The 21,874-nt window shown below is 40.6% G+C and overlaps 1 long non-coding RNA gene across 6 annotated transcripts in view; it reads right to left on the bottom strand.

Annotated features, from left to right (window-relative positions):
- The window catches only part of LOC144930662 (uncharacterized), a 74,814-nt gene that overhangs the window by 30,800 nt on the left and 22,140 nt on the right, over nucleotides 1–21,874 (bottom strand). For 2 of the 6 annotated variants that reach the window (XR_013635977.1, XR_013635967.1), the window contains exons 3-6: nucleotides 16,628–16,994; nucleotides 14,415–14,506; nucleotides 14,200–14,314; nucleotides 12,927–13,786 (exon numbers count right to left, since the gene is read on the bottom strand). This is a non-coding gene — a long non-coding RNA (uncharacterized LOC144930662). Of the gene's footprint in view, nucleotides 1–17; nucleotides 124–12,926; nucleotides 13,787–14,199; nucleotides 14,315–14,414; nucleotides 14,507–16,627; nucleotides 16,995–21,874 lie in introns of those variants that run through there. The other 4 variants (XR_013635965.1, XR_013635969.1, XR_013635966.1 and 1 more) reach the window with 3 other exon arrangements.

The raw sequence follows: 21,874 nt of genomic DNA, 5'->3' as shown, positions 1-21,874 counted from the left end.
ATTTCCTTTGTGTTTACCTCAGGAGGTGGTCCATTTTCTTTTTTGTTACATGTATGCAGGAGGAAATTAACATCTTCAGAAGAGAGGAGTTTAACAGGTTCTTCATAATGATTCTCTTACAATCTGAAAAAGGAAGGAAGGGAGGAAGGAGAAAGGAACCAGGGAAGAAAGCTAATCTTCCAGTTAAGACACAGAACTAAGAGTCAGGAAAGCTGGGGACAAATTCATTGATGGACTCAATGATGCTACCATAGGTATGAAATCAACTTCCAGCTTCTATTCTTGGTTCTGACCTCGACTTCCCGAGAGATATTGGACAAGTCACTTAATCTCACTATGCCTCAATTTTCCCAATTGGAAGTGATATTTACCTTACAGGGGTATTGCAAAGCTAATTCCCTTGATTAATGCTCATGAGGCACTTTAACAAAAACCCTTGCACGAAGGTACTCTCTAAAGGGAGGAAAAGCAGCTAACCATCTTCTTCCTGGATGTATGATAAAGTAGGCAGGAAGTATCTACCTTATCTTCCACTGTCTTGTCAGCTTTTTCCTTCCATCTTTTCTACTTGTAAATTACACTCATTTTGCCCACCCACTGAATGCAAAATGAGTGCAAGGTACTCTACTTTATCACTTCAACACCTGTTTTCTGACCAATTTACAGCTGGGGTGCAATCCTGGCTGATTCAAGTCAGGGAGACTTTTGCTACTGGTATCAATAGGGTAAGGCTTTCACCCTAGGTGCATAATTTATACAAACGTTTACATCACTGCTGAATTTGCCCAAGACATTTCCATGAGAGTTCCATCTGCTTAATCCAGGGTGAATTTACCCCTGTAAATTTCTTTCCCCTTCACATAGTCATGAATTAGTACAGAGTCTTCATCCCTTATTTTCTTCCCAGGAGGTGAAAATTATTTTTTATAGTTACCCAAAACAGGTCTTGTGGCTTCCAGGCTCATAAGTAAACATCTTACCATCAATAGTTCAGCAGACGTACATTTTGTATAACTAAGTATATTTTGTCATTTGATAAGATAGCAGGAAAGAAGCTATTTTCTGTATAACCTTCTATTTTGCCACACCCTGCCTTTTTTCAATTGTGAAAAGTACAAAACAAACTAGCTGTTTTGTTTTGTCCCTTTTCAGCAGCATTGCAAAAATTCAGCCACACTGTTTTACTGAATTATTTTTTCAGAGAAAATAAAAATCAGCCCCTTATTAACTCCCAACTTCACACAAGCTCTGTATATCTATATTAAAGGTTTCAGAATATTAAGCTGTACAAAAGGCATCACAATCCTGATGGATTAGGCTTACACAATGCAATAGAGAATGGCATCTTTTCTATAGAATTTTTATACTAGCCTACAAACTTGGAAGTCCCACTGAAGTTATTAATCTAATAGGAGAAGGGAGAGGTAGTCACTTGTAAAAGTCTATATAAAACAACAAAATAATAATGTCAGGGGAACAGGAAACCCTGTAGTTGGATATCGAGTGATGCCTTTATGAGCTTAAAACAGAAGCGCTAGATAAAATTGCCAAATAACTGTAACGAGTAGCAAGAGGAAAACAAAGTCACTATGCTGATCAGATGGGTAGCCGATCACATCAGACTAGATTCTTCAGTGGGTGTTCACTGAAAATCTCAAGACTGTTGGACAGCTTGAAGAATCAGGTCAAAGGGATTCATCCAGCTGTTGTAAACTTGTCTTAATTAGGATTAAAAGGTGTGTTGTTAGAACATGTTGAGTTGAAGTCTAATCTCCCCCTCCAGCCTTCAGCTTGACCTTCAACTTGACCAATTTAAAAGTAAACACTGCCTTCTTTACACTAGAGCTTTAGAACATGTGTGTTAGAAACAGCTAGTTAATATATTCCAACACTTTTAAAACCTAGTCAAGACAAAGCTAGTACCCTTAAGCACCAAATAAAGACCAGTTTATGAGAGAGTTATAAAGAAACTGCGACTGTGGAATCTGTAAATCAGGGCCAAGAACCCAGGACTGAAATTGTATAGCAGTTTAGAGGGAAAACACAAGCTCAGCCTTATCCTTCTGCTACAGATTTTGAAGACACATTATGCAGGAAACGGTACCACTGTTTTAGATCAGCATTTTACCATAGCAGTTCAGGAATCCAGAGAATCTGGTTTTAAATGTTTTAGTTCCCCTGATGGATCTGAGGCAACATATTATCTCTGTTTCAGGCTGAGTCATATCAGGACTGAAATGTCATGTAAAACTGGTCCAGAGCTTATGTCTATGGAGATATTTGGAATAACCCCAAAGTTAATGACAGCGTGTTATTCCTTTTGTTACAATGGTGGAGACCCATGCTTTGGGGCTGAGGGTTCTATCCCTACTGAGGTCCAAAAAGTCCAACCTTAATCAATTTCCTTTACCATACTAGTATTTGTATAAAAGACTGTATGATGAGAAAATGCTCATATAAACTAATGCAGACTATATAAGGTCAATGTGAGAGGTACCGCATATTAAAACACAGCAGACTACAGGTATGCTCATTTTGAACAGGAAGTGCCAAAGGAACTACATGACCCAGCTGCATTGTTCCAACTATCTCTGAAGCCTTCCACTTGGTGCAAGTTGGAGCTTGAAACAACTGACCACATGGTAGAATCTCCATAGTAAAGATAAGGGGGCTAGTTCTCCACTTTGTTACATCAGTATTATGTTGGTGTGACACCTGAAGGCTCAAAGATGGGTTTCAGATATACTGTAGAATTCTACTTTAAATATACTCACAATACTGTATATTAACTTAATAATGAAATCATCTTTGTTTGTATTATACTCCATATTCTTGCAATTGTGCTTAAGTTAATATTTCTTGTCATATTTAGAAATCTACAAGAAAAAACATACTAAAAGATCTCAAGACTCTGCTGCTCAGACAAGGTATAAATACTAAGATTTTCCCCATAGAATAATGAAAGGTTCAAATGCACATTGCATGAAAAATATAAGCATACTTGTTTGTAAGAAATTTTAGAGCTACTCTCTACTCATCACAAATCAAAAGGAGAAACCATTTGAAAACTCAGATGTTAGTCACGACAACATGTATTTAGCAGGCATAATATGTATAAAAAACATCCTCCCTTGAGTAATAAAGGCTTTGGACAAAGATTATATTAGAAGGAAACTTGATATTTATTTGGTTAAGAGAAACGTCAAAGATAGAAATTTCTATGGAAGTTGACATCCCTTAAAGTTTACAAATTCTTAATTATAAGAAATTAATCCCATACTATGAACTGTTGAATAGAATAAAGAAAATCTCAAATTAACTACAGTATTGGCTCCAGCAGATACAGGAACAAATAAGAGAAATGTGATTTACTATTCTGCTAATCTGACAGACTATGAAATTGAACCAGACAAGAAAACATTTTTTTTTCTTCTGTTCATATTTCATTAAAAAGGAGAAGCTAGCTAGCACACACAGCCTATTTACAGGGCCCACAATGGAGATGAGTGGGGAGGTCACTGGATATTGAGAATTTATAGTTTACTCCCAATGCACATTCTTTCTTCTCTGAAACAATTGCAAATCACAATAGGCTAAATTCACTATGCTTTGGGGAAAGTCAGAAAATTCACAAAGAATGTTTACCATGTTCCAATCCTCCAGTTACTTACTTTAGATGTGGCACCTTAGAGACTAACCAATTTATTTGAGCATAAGCTTTCGTAAGCTACAGCTCACTTCATCGGATGCATACTGTGGAAAATACAGAAGATGTTCTTATACATATAAACCATGAAAAAATGGGTGTTTACCACTACAAAAGGTTTTCTCTCCCCCCACACCACTCTCACTTTAGATAAGCTATTACTAGCAGGAGAGTGGGGTGGGGGGAGAGAAAACCTTTTGTAGTGGTAAACACCCATTTTTTCATGGTTTGTGTGTATAAAAAGATCTTCTGTACTTTCCACAGTATGCATCCGATGAAGTGAGCTGTAGCTCATGAAAGCTTATGCTCAAATAAATTGGTTAGTCTCTAAGGTGCCACAAGTACTCCTTTTCTTTTTGTGAATACAGACCAACACAGCTGTTACTCTGAAACCTTACTTTAGATGCCAACTGAAACACTGTTTGAAACAGTTTTTCATCTTTAATGAAGATTCTCTGTACAGAATGTTAGTAGCAGTCTTAGTTCATACACTGTGAAGAACTGATTTCATAACCAAATAGGGGTTGTTCTACCTCTGCTTTTAGTCTGGGAGGCAAAGTGTATTATCTGTTTTTTGCTTTACATTACTCTGTTTATATTAATTCATTATCACGGAAGAGTTTAGGAAAATATATTTGTGGACTTCTAAATTATGCTCCGAGAGGATCCCTTCCGCGGTGATAAAAATCAAACAGAATGATCACAAATCAGGTGCAAAACAGAACTAAAAGGAGAGGCCAAAGTTGATGGTGCTGATCAGATAGAGCCAAATTGCCATGACTGTTGTTAAAAGCAAAGGGGCCACAACTGGCCTTCAGAGATGCACCTACAGCTCCCAATGTCTTTCTTTGGAGCTGCACATGTATATCAGAGAACAGAATTTGGCTCAAGATTTGCGGTGACTTAAGATTAAATAAAAACTCGTTCTTCAGCCTTACGCAGAAGTGTCATAAACCACATTATGTAAATATGTACATCTTTTTTCTCCTTCTCTAGAACACCTCAGAGTGAGCAGTGCTTCCTGTTATACAATTTGTCGAATCCTCAAGCATGTTTCTGGCTGACAATCAGATCAAAACAGAAAAGAAACTCCAGTTTTAAAGAAAGATGAGAGATTAATCAAGTCCACTATATTTATGCTTGAATGGACCTTATTATAGTTGTGTAACATGCATCTCTAGGAGAATTACTTTTAAAACAGGATGATCAGGATCAGTTTCCATGCCAGTCCTAGAAAAGGGACATCCCTGATCAAAGGTAAATGCAAATGCATCCAGGGCCAGATCCTCAGCAGGCATAAATCAGTGTATATCCATTAAAGTTACCAGCAGAGAATGTGAGGCTTGGTCCAGCAAGGTGCTCATCCCATTCTGGAAAAGTGCTTATGTTACTAGCAGGATATTCAGTGACTATTCAGACACTTAAAGTTAAGCACTTTACTGGATCGGGGCGAGAGCATTCAGCACCCTTCTGGATTGAGCACCTAGCCACCCACTCTTATTAAGAAGCTGTTTCTCCTTCACCGAACTTCAGAGAAGGGCTGTATCATCTGGCTACAGAAAGGTACAAGAGAAACTCCTTACCTTTGTCCACAACTCAGTGGAATGCTTTGAAATGCCCTCATCCGCCAGCTGAAGCAAGTGCACTTTTCTGAGAAAAGCAAACTCAAATAGAATTGAAATAATCATCATCTTTCATTTAAATGAGCCCCAGGTACAGTATGTCATGCTTTAGACTGTGGCCGTTATTTCCTGGAAAATACTCACTGACTGGCACAAGGGCTTGTTCTGAGAACATAAGAATGGTCATACTGGCTCAGCCCACTGGTCCAACTAGCCCAGTATCCTGTCTTCTGACAGTGGCCAATGCCAAATGATTCAAAGGGAATGAACAAAACAGGCAATTATTGCATAATCCATCCCCTGTTATCCAGTCCCAGCATCTCACAGTCAGAGACCAAGATCATGGGTTTGCATCTCTGACTATCATGGCTAATAGCCACTGATAGACCTATCATCCTTGAGGCATTGCTTGAAAAGGGAAGATTGTACATGAATAGAAAATACTCCAATTTAATGCATGAGCCAAACAGTCGTAAGTTTGTAGACAGTTTACTTCACAGGATGTTCTGTGTTTTTTATCCTTACAGATATAACTGTTCTGGTCTCTAGCAGGTGAATGACCTAGCTGAAAAATGTCTGGGTCAGTAAATGCCTTTTGATGTTGTTAATAATTAAAAACTGCCAGAACAAATCATCAAAAATTTCTGATAATGCACAACGTACATCTTGTCCAGATAATGTTCTGTCTGCACACAATAGTTTAGAATGCAGGAACACTGCCCCTCCTAGTCTCTGCCTGTGGCACATAGTAGTCTACTTTCCTGTGCGCTGCAGTATTTTAGCTTAATTTCAGTTGTTGGGTTTAGTGAGCGGGTACTGGGCTGTGTAGGTGACCCATGATACACAAGAGGTCAGATTCGATGATTTGGTGGCCTCTTCTGGCTTTAAACCTGGGCTCTTGAGCTCTCTATATAATTTCCTAATGAGTATGGGTCAGATCAATCTCTTTTGTTGAAAGCCCACAGCAGAGGACAAGGGAGGGCAGGCGTTGTACCTCCTGCTTCCCCTCATGGGAAGACAGTTTTAAAATCTCCTGGGGAATCCCATTTAGTGAAAGATGCTACAAAGCTGCTATGAGTCAGCATGTCCCACACATACTCCAACCATGTCCCCTCACCAGCCAGGTTTTTCACTTGTGGCACAACGAGCCCCAGCAGGGGTTTCTCCTACCAGAGGCCCAGCTCCTACAGTGCAGGCTACATAAACCAAAGATGAATTTAGCCCATTATCTTTTTTACCAGGAGTGAGAGACCTACTATGAGAAACAGGTTTTCTAGCTGTGAGGTCAGGTTTGGGTATAATCATCTGTACTCTAGCAGAGACTGTACAGTGTAGCTACCCCTTGCTGGTGGTCTGCAGGGAGTTGGCTGTTCATAAAGTGCTAGGTCCTTCTCCTTGATTCCAGTAATTCCAGCATTACAAGACAGCAAAAAGCCCACTAAATACTTGCCTAAAATCATATAATAGCCACAGGGACTTTATAGAGTTACAGATGGGAGGAGAGCTGGTCTCTGCAATTGTGAGTGAGAGGGCAGACGGACAATCACACTCCCTCTCTCTCTCAAACCCCCCCCCCCAAAAAAACGATAGAGGTTTATATCCCAGCAACATGATGAATAGTGGGAAGACAATGAATAATTGTTAGTCTCTTAAGGTTGCCTCAGAACTCAGAGCTACCATGCAGATAAACGACCACAAGGTCAGGAGGAGGTATCTAACTGGATAGGGCCAGTAATTGGAACATTATTGTACAAAGCTTGCCTGCACTGTGTCAGTCCTGTAGAAAAATAAAGGTTTCCTGTGTTGTCTTTCTCTGTGGGCTCAACTGTGCCCTGCATGGGGGTAGTGTAGAGCTGTACTGCCCCAGGCAAAGCACTGGGAAGTTCAGAGAAGCAAAAAGACCCCCAGAGTGACCTGGTGTCCACTAAGAGAGCTCCCACTGCTACATACTACAAAATACTGTGTGCCATTTCCACTCCTGCTCCCTACACTAATGCAACGGGGACTAGGGCAATGATCTTGCCCACTCCTCTTCTCTTTGGAAGCATTGGGTGCCCCTGGAGCATCCCCACCTCACTGCACACCCAAGTAAGGACCATGTTTTGTGAGCCTAAACAAAACACACACTATTCAGGATTGTATTCCACCTTCAAATTCTTGTGCATATGTTGCAAAACAGTTACTGCACCTTCGCATGTAAGTACAGTACTTAGCAAGGGAAATCCACAGAGCTGCAGGCAAGATTAAGCCCGACAGCCAAATTCTGCTCTCAGCTGAGATCAGTGGAATTGTGCACACGTACCCAAATGCATAATTTGCCCCGCATTGTTAGAATGCGAGGGTTATTTACTGTGGGGACTGAGTCTGCTGCCACAGAGACAGAGTTGCACTAATTTAATTAAGGTATGATATTAATCCAATTAAGCTAAACCAATTGGGTCAGGCTGTGCCAATATATATAGGGTTTAAACCAATGTAAGACTGTCCACACACAAAGAGGCACTGGTTTAAAGTGTTGCCAACAAGCGCAGTTTTGTCAGGAGTCTCACAAAATGTGGAATTTTTCTTAAAGCCCCACCTAGTAGAGTCAAGTGATTTTCTGGGGAATGTCAGTTTTTATTCCAAAAATAAGGTAAGTTTCTAGACCCCATGATTGAAGAGAAAAGCTTGAAAATGTGACCCCAGTGTAACCCTAAAGATTCAAACACCTAAAGAAAATTAAAAAGAACCACATTTTACTATTTTGAAAATCATGAGATCTTTAATGTCAAGTCTCATGTTGCGGGAGGGGGTGGCTCATCATTTTTTGAATGCTTGGGGTTGGCAATGCTGGGTTTGGCCCCCGTAAACAGTGTCTTGCAGCATACCTGGCAAGCACAGAAACCTCGTTGTGCCCACCATCTCTCCTGGGACTTGCACCATTCTTGGGGCTTGATCCGACTAACCTTTACTCATCTGAATAATCTTCACACACACGAGCAGTTGCACTGATATCCATAGGATTATCCATGCAAACAGAGATTTGTGGGACTGGTCCTTTACTGTGCAAATTCTGAAGCCCATTTTGGATTTACACCTGGGAAAATCATTGTTCTGTGTGTTTAATGTTCACCTTTTTGCACATCCATCTCTGAATTTGACCCAATGGCTACATAATAAGCTCACGGCAGCAATAATTACAAATCCTGTTTACACTTACTTCACTTGTACTCAGCACTGCTCCACCCAGCTTTCTCAGGAACAGAGATTAACCATTTTTCATAACCTACTTGACTCTCAGTAGTTCAGCTGGCAGAGCTCTTTCTATGACAGGCTAGACAGCAATTTACCCTCTGCCTCCCTGTTACAAATTAAATATTTTATTCCCACCAGAAAACCGAAAGAGATACATTTATAGAAAAATAATTATCTCCCATTGTCATCAAAAGGCAGAACAGATCTGAGCTGGCTGTAATCGAAGGTGGCTCTACGTTCCCTTATAAAGCTCCATCTTAAAAACAGTTCAGCCATTTGCTTCCACTACTCCTGTTGGGATTATATGACAGGGTTGCCTGTGATAGCAGTGGACTGGACACAGTGTGCCAGGATGTCCCATCCAGTTCTGTGTTTCTGTGTTCCCCGTTTTGTTTATAGCTGGTTGACACATTTGGCCTAAATACAAATTCTTCTAAGCAATGCGATATCTCTCACATGAAAGCACAGAAATCAACAAATACCACAGACAGAGCTGGTCAGGGGGACATGCAGAGAGTACTGTCACATACGTCACTCCTTGATCTGGGTTTCAGCTGCATATGGAGCCAAAGTACTGGGATTGGGGATGGTGGTAATAAAGTGACTCTTTATCTGTTACACAGGAAGTAGATGGATGGTGTAAGGCTGATAGAAACTTTATCAAGGGATGGGAGGTGAAGGCAGGAGGCAGGAAGGGGTGGGGGAGCTGAAGAAATTGTCCCCATGAGCAGATGTCACACTGCCTTTAAAAATTGTGCAAGAGCAGCATTCGCTGTAGGAGATCTGATCCTGAAAGTTTCTCATACATACAAAGAGAAGGATTAGGAATTTATTTCATTTCAGCTGTTTTTCAGCAGAGCATTCTCGAGAGCAGCCATGCTTGGTTGGTGGTCAGGCTGAGCTGGGTGGCCATTTATTTTCACATCTGGATCTGGGCTATGTAAGTTTTATCTCTGAATGGCTTTCTAGCAGAATGATGTTTCATGTATCGGTTACAGGAATCAGTTCTGATTAAGCCCACTGCTACACCACTCTGAAATATTCTAAAGGGTCAGTGAAGATATCTGCTCATTTCCAAAGATCTAGGAATACAGGGTAAAAAAGCTCTGGGAGGTTGTATATTTCAAACAATGTTACTATTTAACAAGGAATCTGGTTTTGAACAGTTGCTTCGGTATTCTTTATAGGAAGTGAAGAGAGAAAAACAACATACATTTTTCCTTACAAGTAGAGCTGGTTGAATATTTGTCAAATACGAATTTCAAGTACTTTTGCCTGTTTTTATGAAATAGTCTGACAATTAACTTTTCCAGTATTTAATCATATCTACTTATAAAGTGTCACACAAAGTGAAAGCAAACAAATAAAGTATTTCATTAAATACCATAGTTCAGCGCCAAGATTTAGGATCAAGAGGCGACATCAAGCAAAAGAACTGTAACTTAGTCTGGGCCTGATCCTGCAAGACTGACTCATACAAGTAGTCCTTACTCAAGTAAGGAGTCTTGCTGAATTCTAGGGGAGTGCAAAGGTCCCATTAAGCCTTGTGGATGCTTTCTTACATCTCTGTGGCCTCAGCTTTCAGCGTTCAGCCATTTTCTCTGGCTCACTTTGAGCCTTACTATTGTTCCACATAGGGCAGCAAAGGAGAAAATACTGGCCAAAGTAAATAGAACAAAGCAAATATTACTAATAATGTATGGACTAGTACCAATGTAAGCCATAAATATATGTGTTTGGCAGCACATGAATGGAACTGCATGATCCAGGTGAACAGAAATGAGCATGTAATCAGGAGGTATTCCCACCCTATTCCTATCACAGTTCACATAGACTAGATATGGTACAATCTTACCCCTTCCTGGGGTTTCCTGTGTTGTTAATGCAGGAAACAAAACAAATTTCAACTTGAGCTTGGCTCCCTGCAGGACCAATCTGTCCCTGCCCCTGATATTGCTTCAAGTAGTAGAAATAAGCTATACTTCAAAACATTCTACAGAGTATAAAGATACTTTTGATATATGGAGCTATGATATTCAGTTAGCAGTGGCATTTCTGTAACACATGCTACTCAAAACGCTTGAAGGATTATCTTAATGGGGGGGGGGTTGACAGCATCTGTTGATGTGTATGCACTTACACACAATCTAGCAATTAGAAACTCATTGGATCATACATACATACTTCATTTTCTAAAATAATTGGTGTGGGGTAAAAGATTTGTGCACACATATCTTCTCAAAGATGTCAAAGCCACATGAATATCGAAGGCATTATCAAACTGAGATGACAATGACCCCACATCATCCAATTCCCAATGCTGTGGCTCAGTGAAACCTTTTATATCATATGTCAGATATACGTAAGTAATCTGTGGAGCATGATATTGATGACATTCTTTCCTTCTAACACCAGACCTCCGTTGAGGTAGTGTTGGATTTACTAAGGCTATGTGAGCGGGTAGCTGAGAACGTGGTGCTCAGTGGATTTCACTGTGCCATATCTAGCCTCTGTTTATAAAAGCTTTCATATATTTCTTGCACCCCGGCTACCATTCAAGACGAATGTACATTTAGTATAGCAGATGATAGCAAACAACCATGTGTTGCCAGTGTCCCCAGTATCAATGCAAAATTAGTAGAGGAACTTGTTTTTTAATCAGTGCCAGATGACCATTAGAGAACTAAAATTTGGGATTGCCGTTTAATTTCATAGCCATAGGAATTCTATTAGCAGGCAGCAGTATTTGTTCACTTCCTGTGGTCCCATCAGAATTGCCAAAACAGCAATTAGTAAACAAGAAGAAAAGGGGGGCACATGCACCAGTATACTCTGACTGTTTGGACCATTCAAGATATGCAAAGCAGCCATACATTTCATTTAGTTAGTCAGCCAGTTTACTGCTCTTTCACATCACCAGAGCAGCATAAAGCGGCCAGACGTACCAGGGAATCTAGTCCCAAATAGCATTTGAAATTTTAAGGTGACCATTTCCTTACACAAGCAAGCAATAACACACATGGGGAAGATTTTACATAGCTTTTATTGCTTTTTGAGTATATAGAGGGCCAGATCCACCAGTGCTTTCTAGCTGTTTTGCACTGTTCCAACAAGGCAAAGCAGCATAAACTGAGCTCAGGTGATCGGTTAAACTGGGTTGCTGTTTTAAATTGCCAAAGCAGTGCGTACAAGCTGGAATATACTGGTGAATATGATCAAATGTATCCACTGTTTTTAAAGTTACTTCTGAAACGACTTCCTCTGGAAAATACTGCTTCTAGAATGAAATTCAGCACCTGTAACTCTGGTTTTATTAATGGCACTTACAGGAATTACATCAAATCATGCTTGCAATAGGGTATAATTGGTCAAATGTCTTGGGTCCTTTGTAATAGGGTCATATTTTCTTTTTCATTGTGCATTACAATGTATCTTTATTCTACTGTTTTACAGGAAAAGCAGAGCAGAAATAAACAAGGAATAGCCAAGAAGATAAGGCATAGCATTTTCATGGTGCTAATTAAAATGATAAGTTAAAAGTTAAGAGCAGAGCAGGAAAACAGATGTGCGTAAGATGTGAATATTGGCTAATGAAATACACATCTTTAGCAACTGTCCCATGCAAACAGGGGAACATAGCAGTACTTGTTTATATAATGTCACTTTGAGAGCACATTCCTGGGTGATTATGCTTTGCCTCTGCAGCCAAACTTAAATGAAGTGGCAGTTGCTCATTAATTGTATTTGATAAGAATGTTGCTGTTGTAAGAAGCTTGTTTTCTTTCGTGTTTCAATGTGTTCCCAAAGGAAATCATGACAGTGCGCTACTTGACAAAATTTCTTGAGACACTTGATAAGAACTAGAATTGTTCTGTATAGAGGTCCATCTTTCTCTAGCGGTGACTGACCCTGAGGATGCAAGGTTTCACTTTTGTTCTTTTTCTTGGCTAGTAAAGCTTAAGACTACACAGAGAGTAGCCACTGTCTAATGCTTTAGCATGTTCTGTTGCTGTTATTTCTTAGGAATTGTATTAATTGCATCATCATAGTGTTAACTTAATGGCATGAGACTTTTCCACAGACAAGTATGAGGGGGAAAGCAATAAACATCAGTGCTGAAGGTGGGAGTGGGTGGGATTACAATTTAAGGCCCTGATCTTACAAAGACCTAAGAACATGTTTAATTTTATGCTAGTAAAGTAGTTTCATTGATTGATTTTAATAAGACTGGGAAGGTATAAGGGATAGTATTCCTCTGGGGTCAGAGGCCTGCAGCTGGCTGGCTAATTAGCCCCACCCACTGCACCTGGGAAAATACCAGCAACTTAACTGGCTGATCCTCAGAAAAAGAGGAGCAGGGTGTGTGCACTATCTGCCAGAGGCTGGAGCAACTGCTGTGAAGAGCAGCTCCAAGAAACAGATGGACAGAAGGGAGACTGGGGAAAATCCTGTAATATCACAAAAAAGGCTCTGACGTATAAGCCTGGAACTTTTGGAGTGGTGAATTCGTGGGGTGAGGGACAGACTCGAGGGAAACGGACTTAACCTGTACAGACTTTATGGGGAGAGGCTGTGAAGCACTGGTCCTTGTTTACATTAAGAAGGCTTGAAATAAAATACACAGCAATTAATCTGACTGGAATCTACTCTCCCTGGATTCTATGAGAAGGGCCCAGACAGGATTTTCCCAGGGCGGGAACTGGCTCCACAGGCACAAGCCTGGGTCCAGCCAGAAGAGGGTGATGTAACTTAGGCCCCAATCCTTTACAAGGACTATTTGCGTACATAAAGTTAAGCACAGGCATAAATCTTCGCAGTTTCAGGGTCTGAGTCTATAACACCATAAGTGTCCCTTGATTAGACAAGCAGTCTGTCCTATAAGAAGAATTCCTAAACATTATGGGTCTGATCCTGGATGTTAAGCATTCATATGGCTTAGGCAGTGCTCATGATCAGGCCCATGAGGACAAAGATAGATGATGGATTCCAGTTTAAAACATAGTCTGGTAGTAATTCAGAGGCAATTTCACATCCCTTGAAGGGGTTTTGGCCACAGAAAGTGGACAACTACTGTGCAGCAAATTTCCTCTGGTACTGCTCTTCCTCATGTCTTCCAAAGTTTTCTTTTTTTAACAGAAAGTATAACTTGGAACAGGCACAACAGTGTCTCAGTTGCTACTTGAAGTTGATGTGTCCCTGACAGGAGGCTTGAAAATAAACCTGCCTGAAAAATAAGACATGTAGAGGAAATCTTTTATCCAATATCTGAATTTTCACTGTAGCTCAATAAATCACCATGTTATTTGCAAAGGATTTTTTTTTCAAAATGTGCACCTACAAGCATATTACCCATGCAATTACATGTTAATCATTACATAGTGCAAACTTCATGCACAACCCAATCTGTTTGCACAGCAGAGAACAGAAGTTGGTCCAGGGTGCTCTTTTTCTAAAAAGTTCAATATGTCTATTTTAAATAAAACCATGTAGGGTTCACCATTGCAGGGTGAAGGACTCCCTCTACCACTTCTCCTGGCCAACATGCGGAAGGGTTTGCAGCAAGAGCTTTGGTACCTTTGACAAGGAAGGGTTGGCAAAAGAGTTAAATTATCAGCCACATCTCTCTTCAGAGCTTACCACCATGATTGCACTTGTCTCACATGGCAACCCATATGGCACGTCATTATCCTCCCTTCCTGCAGATCTCATCTCTCTCCTTCTTGTTATTCCCCTTGCTACACGGGCCAGCTCACTTCATGAAGACAAAACATCCACATGATTTTTGTACAGTAAAGAATATTTTAAAACAGAGATAGTAAAGTTGCAACATGCTGCAAGGAAAAGCCACTTACCTCTGGCCCTGTCGGCATTCTGTAGTGGCTCTAAGGTCATCAGAATAATATATGGCATGACATGTCCTGGAGCAGGAACTGGCAATATGTGACTGGAGATTTAAAATGAAAAAAAAGTCACAATCAATTTTGATAGGTACCAAATATCTTTCCCCTTGTTATTTAGGATCTCCCTAACTTGTTAGTTATATTAAAAAAACTTCTAATCACCTTAAGTTAATTCTTTTGATAGACTTATTACAATTTCTTATCAAATACTTAAAATTCACTGCTATACTTCACAAGCTTCAAACCAAGTTATGTTTATTAAAAACAATGTTGTTATGAACTTGACAAGACAGTGGTGTTTAAAACCCACATGTTATTACAGAGTGATACTGTACTCTGGGGGTGTGCACTATTTGGCAGCTGGGTGCACTCTGCTTTGTCTACTGTGTTCTCTCTTGCCCTTAGACTATGAAAGCACATGCTGGGATCTTGCCTGCAGATTCCACTTTTGTTCATTTATAGGGTGCACTCCAAGATACACAACAGAATGCAGCTGGAGGCAACCGCCTGGAACAAACTGGAAGTAAAAACACTAATCCTTGGTGCATGTTGTGTCAGCTTAACTGCATCCAAGTAAAACAGTACTCTGAATGGGCAAATCCACTCATCTGCTATGTGGATGCACTAGTGGAGAAGAATATGTAAAGGACTGATTCCTGCCCTTGCTCCTGCCCATCCTAGGCAACAGAATGATAGATTGCAACTTAGGGTTTGTCTACACTGCAATTAGACACCCGCAGTGGGCCTGTGTCGGCTGACTTGGACTCACAGGGCTCGGGCTGCCAGGCTGTTTAACTGCAGTGTAGACTTACCGGTTCAGGCTGCATCTCACAGGATCCTAGACCCCAGGCTCCAGCCGGAGTCCAAAAGTCTACACTGCAGTTAAACAGCTCGCTAGCCCAAGTTCTGCAAGCCTGAGTCAGCTGGCACAGACCAGCCACGGATGTGTAACTGCAGTGTAAGACATCCCTTCGTGTTCCCAGATAGCTAGGCAAAGGAACCAGATGCTGGAAAGCCCTCTATGCTGGGAGTATTTTCCAGGTAGGCCACATGGATGCTTTGTGCCCACTTTGCACCAACATAGCTAGCATAAAGTGTCCCAGTACCCATGGCAATCATGAACTGGCCACTTAAATACCACATTGGGCCTGATTCACCACTGCTTTGCATCTTTGCTAGTCATTCATACCTGTGTAAAGTCACATCCACACGTGTGTGTGTGTTTAAATAGTCACCAAATCAGTATGTAATTGACCTTCTACAAGGCTGTGGAGAATCAGGCCCATTGCATCATCTATAGTTTCAAATGTAATAGTTTCAAGGGAGCTCCCACTCCGATTGCAAGACAACTGCAGATGGACTGAGACTAGCTAAGCAAGATAAAAGACATGGACTCACTTGTGCTACATGTAGAAACACATGTTCAGGATGATGAGAGGATAATGATTTCTGAGTGACATGCCAAGTCTGTGTACTTACAACAGGACTTTACTGTTTTGGGAGTGGGATTACAGCACAAACTTGTCAGTTGGATGCAGTCTCTGGGAAAAGGAGCAGCTAGAAGAGCACTTTGTATGCTGTTTAACAAAAAATGCTCTCTTTAGCTCCGACTTTAGAAGTGAGTGGATATTTGGTGAACTTTGTTGCTGCTTGCACTGTTAATACATCTTTACTCAGTAGGGTAATGAGCGATACGTGCACTAGGCTAAAACATGAAAATCTTAACACCGTTTTTCCTCAATCCTTATGCAGAACAATTCCATCAACTTTTCCTAGGATCTTTGTTTGAGTTTTGTGTAAAAACTGAGTAAAGGCCTCATGATTTGTACTATTCTTAATAAAAATGGACTAAGAAAGAATACGCTGTATCTGTGTCCTTATTTGTCTCCTGTCAGTGAAATAGCCCATGCCAGAAATCCAAATCCTTCTTGACCGCTTGGAAACCAGGACAATATCTACATAGAAAGAAAACAATAATCTAGCCTCTTAAAGGGAATAACCCTTGAAACAAAGAAATCAAACTGAAATACAATAAGTATAAAAATATATCTGTTACACCATTGCTTGCCTAACACAATACAACTGGCTCAAGCTGAGTTATGTAATCTAAAATAGTTTTGCTTTATTTCCTATCCTAGTTTTTCTCCTGAAACTCAAAATTTCACCTCTCACTGTCAGGTACAGCTGCTGTCTCAGTTTCCCTCTTCTTGCGAGGGTAGCTTAGGCTTCTGCCTAAATCAAAGTTACTCCTTCCCCTTCCCAGGTAAATAAAGTTTCAAAACAGAGTTCAACAAAAATATAAAGCCTTCCTCTCAGAGAAGGGCTCACTCTTTTGGTCCAGGACCAACAAGAAGTTTTTATTGCTGGGCTTCTTTCATGGTCCTTTGGAGGAGATGTATGAGCAGCTCCTGTTCTCTCCAGGTTTTCTCCCAAGTCTCTGTCTTTCTTGCCCAAAACACCATTCTTGTGGTACTTTCTTCAGCCCTTTGGCTGTTCTTCTAGGCCTCTTCCTAAGCTCTTCCAAACCCCTTCCTGTGGAGGAGAAGAGAGATTCAACAACACATCAGATTTCTCACTGTTCTGAGGCAAGGCTACCTTTTATATCCCCTTGGCAACCTTCCCATAATTCCTTGCTGTAACTACAGTGCCCAGGGTCCCTCTGGACTACAGCCACTAGAATCCCTCTAATCTGGGAACAGTCCAGTAACAGGAATGTGCTGCTGGATCTGGGGCGGGCCTTAAAGCACCACACACTCTGATAGAGTCCCAAATCAGAATTTATTTGACCAAATGACAACTGTTGCAACACAGACACATTGCTAGAAATTGGTTTATTGTTAGTTGGTTAGATATTTAAAATTTCATGTTACAATGACCTGCAATAGACTTGCCAGTCACATTAAACACTCTAACCTCAAACATGGGAGTCAACCCTGCTGAATATTTAGAGAAGTGTTTTCACAGCAAGTACTTGGCAAATCTCAAAAAGTTCAGACAAACTACCAGAAGTTTGAATGATTATCCAAGGCTGAACTTGTCCAAAGCTCTTTGTGCTTGACAACTTTGTCACATTAGTCTCTCTCAAGAACTTCCTGGGTTTGGCCAGTGCAAAAATATTGTAAGAATAGCAATTTCTAGTCCCAGCTGAAAGCAATGGCCTGTAACCAATTTTTAAAACAAATAAGCAGATTTGTTTGCTTAACCTTAGAAAAGGTTTGAACTCACTTCCATGTGAGTTTTAAGTCAAGATTCTGGTTGGTTCTCATATGATCCCATCGCTTAGTTATATAATAAAGAAGTCTATAAGGAGGTGAATCTAAAAAGCAGCTGGGAACCAAGAATACAGGTGCTTCATGCAAGGGTATGCGTTCAAAAGAATTTATACTATTGTTACATTGAACTTACATCTTTCTGCATATCATAGATAAACATATCAAGAAAAAAAGAGGTAGAAGGGGGATGAAGAGAAAGGAATGAGAAGGGAAAAGACAAAGACACACAAGAAGGGCAGAACAGAGAGGTCTGAGCACTAGGATTCAGTAGTTTGAGCTGTAATCTCCACTCTAATTTATTAACATCTCTGCCTTAGTATCCATCCTTAAAAAGAGGAAGAGATGATCATACCAACTTTCACCACCGCGGCAATGTTAGAGTTAAGTAGCAATTTGTAAAATGGAAAGTAATATTGAGCACTTTATATCTTTGAAAGACTATGCAAATATTGACTAGTTTGTCTAAACTAATTTCAAAGTACTAAGTAGTATGATGATTATTTTAGTAGACCAGAAGCTGCCAATAAAAATGTTTCCCCCCATGTGTAGAACATGTCATTTGTATAAAACAGAAACTGCCTGCTATGCTCTTTATGAAAACAACAGCAGTGCTTCAGACAATGCAGCTGAGGGTGGGACTATTAACAGTTATAAATACAACGTTAACAACGTCACTGTATTTCCCTTGACTTCCACACTAGAATCTCTGGGGAAATAAAGGCCCTGTTACTTACTAACTTGAATTCCTGTCATTGTACTTTGGGCATCAATTGCTCTAGACTAAAACCTACTACATATGCCCGAGGTTATCATCTTTGGGGGCATTCACAAGCACTGATGTATAGCTGAAATAAGTGGATTTTTTCCCCAAGAGTTTTGTCATAGATCAGAGTGAACAGCACACTGAGTGGTGGCAGAATGGGAGAGAATTCCCACAGGAATTTGTATTAAATATAACAATTTCACTGCCCTTGGATAATTGTAATTGTTTTCTTAAGTTTCTCAACTAATCCAAAGTGACGACATGTCAAGCTTTACAATAGTTCCAGCGCTATCATTTCCTTCCCTCTTCCCCACTCACCTATTTTTTTGTAAAAAAAAAAAAAGCTGATGAGAGCAAAACCAACAAACATATACACTAAACTTCCAGTCTAGCTAAGACCAGTGGGTGTTTAAGTCTTAGCATTTGCTAAAAAGTGTCTCTTTATAGACACAGATATATTATTGGGATCATTCTGATATTTTTCCTTCTAGCTTGCCCCTTATTCTGCAAATACCTATTTTTGTTAAGAGAAGGCGACATAGATTTTTTTTGGTCAGGTGGATTTTTGTTGCCCATGAAAGTCTATGATTGAAAGCGCTACCAACACTTAGACACTCTGTGAGTAAACAAGGGATGGGCAAATCAGTTCAGACAAAATAACGTCACAACACAGCCAAACAATCTTTATGAATCCTTTCTGGAATTCCAAAGTTGTCTCAAGCAGGGACTGTTTCTTCCTCATGATTGTCATTCAAAACATTCTAGCAAACATGCACAAACAAGCTGTGATGCTGGCAGACCAGGTGCCAGCTTATGCCAAGGGCCCTAGGCCTCACTAAACACTTACAACCGCACAACTGGAAACCAGTCTTGCTTACCTGCATGGTAGTATTATCAGAATAGATATTAGAGTTATAACAATGTGTTTAGACTTTATGGAATGCTTGTAAGGTGTACATGTATTAGTCCTCCTTATAATATAGGTAATTTTCACTTCATGCATCTGAAGAAGTGGGGTTTTTACCCAGGAAAGCTTATGCTCAAATAAATCTGTTAGTCTTTAAGGTGCCACCGGACCCCTTGTTGTTTTTGTGGATACAGACTAACACGGCTACCCCCTGATACTTGACTTATAATATCTGTATCCCATGATATAAGGTAATGTTCAAATGTTTGCTCCATAGGTATAAAAATGTTTAAGGCTAAATTCCCCCCAGTCAGGGGAGAAACATTACCAAGCATGAAATATTAGTTTACCCCATGAGGTGTTATCTCCTGCTCATCAGGAAGAACTATTGAATCCAAATGTGCCAAGCAAAGACTTTGTCGCTAGCTCCCCTACCCACCGAGGAAGAGGTTACATGCAGGAGTTCTCGTCCCATCAGCTGTGATTTTGGGATGAGGGGGATAAAAATCCCTGACAAGGAGAACTGTATCTTTTATGCTGTCAGGCCTCTGAGGGGCAAAGATACCTAAACATAAGCAGGAGAACCCCATCCAGGTCAGCCCTAAACATATAGAGCTGCTTATTATAGAAGCACCAGGGAGTGGGGAAAAGGCTGCCTAATTTATAGAGACTGACTGTGTAGAAGAGTTCCTGTCCACCTTTGAGAGGCTCTGTGGGATCCACAAGGTCCCAGAGGATAAGTGGGCTGCCCATCATCTTGACCAGATTAACTAAGAAGGCAAGACAAGTTTTAAATGATATGGAAGAGGGTGATGCCATGGTATATAAGAAATTTAAAGAAAGTGTACTGAAAAGGTTTAAGATCACCCCTTAGTCCTATCAATTGAAGTTTAGAAATCTTAAAATGTTTGACAGTATCACTCATCTTGAATATGTGCCTAAAATGTGTAATTTTATGAGAAGATGGATAATGGGGTAGGGGCTGAAGATGATTATGAAAAACTATTTGATCTGATGGCCCAAGGAGAAATTGTCATGGGTAGTTACAGATGAGGTGACTGTAAGGCAGCCATCTGTGACAAAAAAACCTTCCAAAGTTTTTGAGGCAAAAATTGCTGATGAATATGTTGAGTCAAGGGCTTGTGGTGGGCGTAAATCCCAGGGAAAGAGAAATGCCTCTGGCCCACAGGGTAAGTGGGAGGAGGGGTCTGGCAATAAACCTACCCCCAACTTTAATAAAAACACCCAAGGAAGCCCAGGTTTTAAAATCCAATTCCCAAGTTAAGGCAGGTAGTCTGCCATCACTGTGAGCCTCCCAGCTATATAAAACCAAATTGTCCAAAACTTAAGGTCACATCCTAATCCACACACACAACCCTCAATGGGAATGCTGCTACCCTGGACCCTGAGATAGCAGAAGGGGATGTGAAGGACCCAGTAAGCTATTATAGGACTGAGTCTTAGGAAAGAAGTGAAGAATTTATTAAGGATGCTAAGATAAGTGGCATAGATTGTAAGGGCTAGAGGGACACAGCATCCCAAGTCACTTTGGTCAAGGAAAGTTTGGTAAGGGAGGAAGACAAACTGCTTGGTAAGAGTTTAAATATATTACCTTTGGTTGAATTCTCTGTAACTGTACCTCTGGCTAAGGTCCACCTCCAACTGTAGGATTTTAAGGGAGATGCCATTGTGGGCATCTGAAACCTGCTCCCTGTTGATATTTTAATAGGTAATAATACTTTAACCATGTCTAAGCAGGTTAATGGCATTACCCACAGCCAGAAAGAGTATGGCTCTAACTCACCTGCTTTGTTTGTGGAGAGCAGGGAGGGCTGCAGGATGGGGAGAATGACTGCAGTCCTTTCTAAGCTGAGAGTAGCAGTTTCTGCTTAAATGAGGAATATGAATATTTCACTGATTTGCGAGAGCCTGCTTTCAACTTAAGTGGGACTCAGAAGGAGTTTATTGAGGGTCAACAGGCTGATCAAGAGAGGGTTGCAGCCTATAGATATGTAGAAACCCTCACTGGACCTTCCAGGAATGGAAAGAAATATATACTTGTGGTGGATTCTGCTAGCAGGTACCCTGAAGCCAAAGCTCTCTCTCATATAGAAGCTGAGACTGTGGCTACTGCCCTATTCACCACTTTTAGCAGAGTAGGTTTTTCCCAGGGAAATCTTGTTGGACCGTGGTGCAAATTTCATGCCTGTAGTTTTCAAAAAGTTATGGGAGTTGTGTGGAGTGAGACATGTAAAGGCTGCCCCTATCATCCAGAAACTAATGATGTGGTGGGAAGATTAAATGGTACATTGAAAGCTATGCTGAAGATATATGTTACCAGGTGAGAGAATGACTGGGATGTGTTGCTCCCTTATTTGTTATTCACAAATAGCAGGGTTCCCCAAGAATCTACTGGCTTCGCTCCCCCTTTGATCTTCTTTATGGGAGACATGTGAGGGGACCCCTACAT

Source organism: Lepidochelys kempii, chromosome 1, assembly GCF_965140285.1.
Source record: "Lepidochelys kempii isolate rLepKem1 chromosome 1, rLepKem1.hap1, whole genome shotgun sequence".
Taxonomy (NCBI): domain Eukaryota; kingdom Metazoa; phylum Chordata; order Testudines; family Cheloniidae; genus Lepidochelys; species Lepidochelys kempii.
This window is presented reverse-complemented; position numbering and strand designations above follow the sequence as displayed.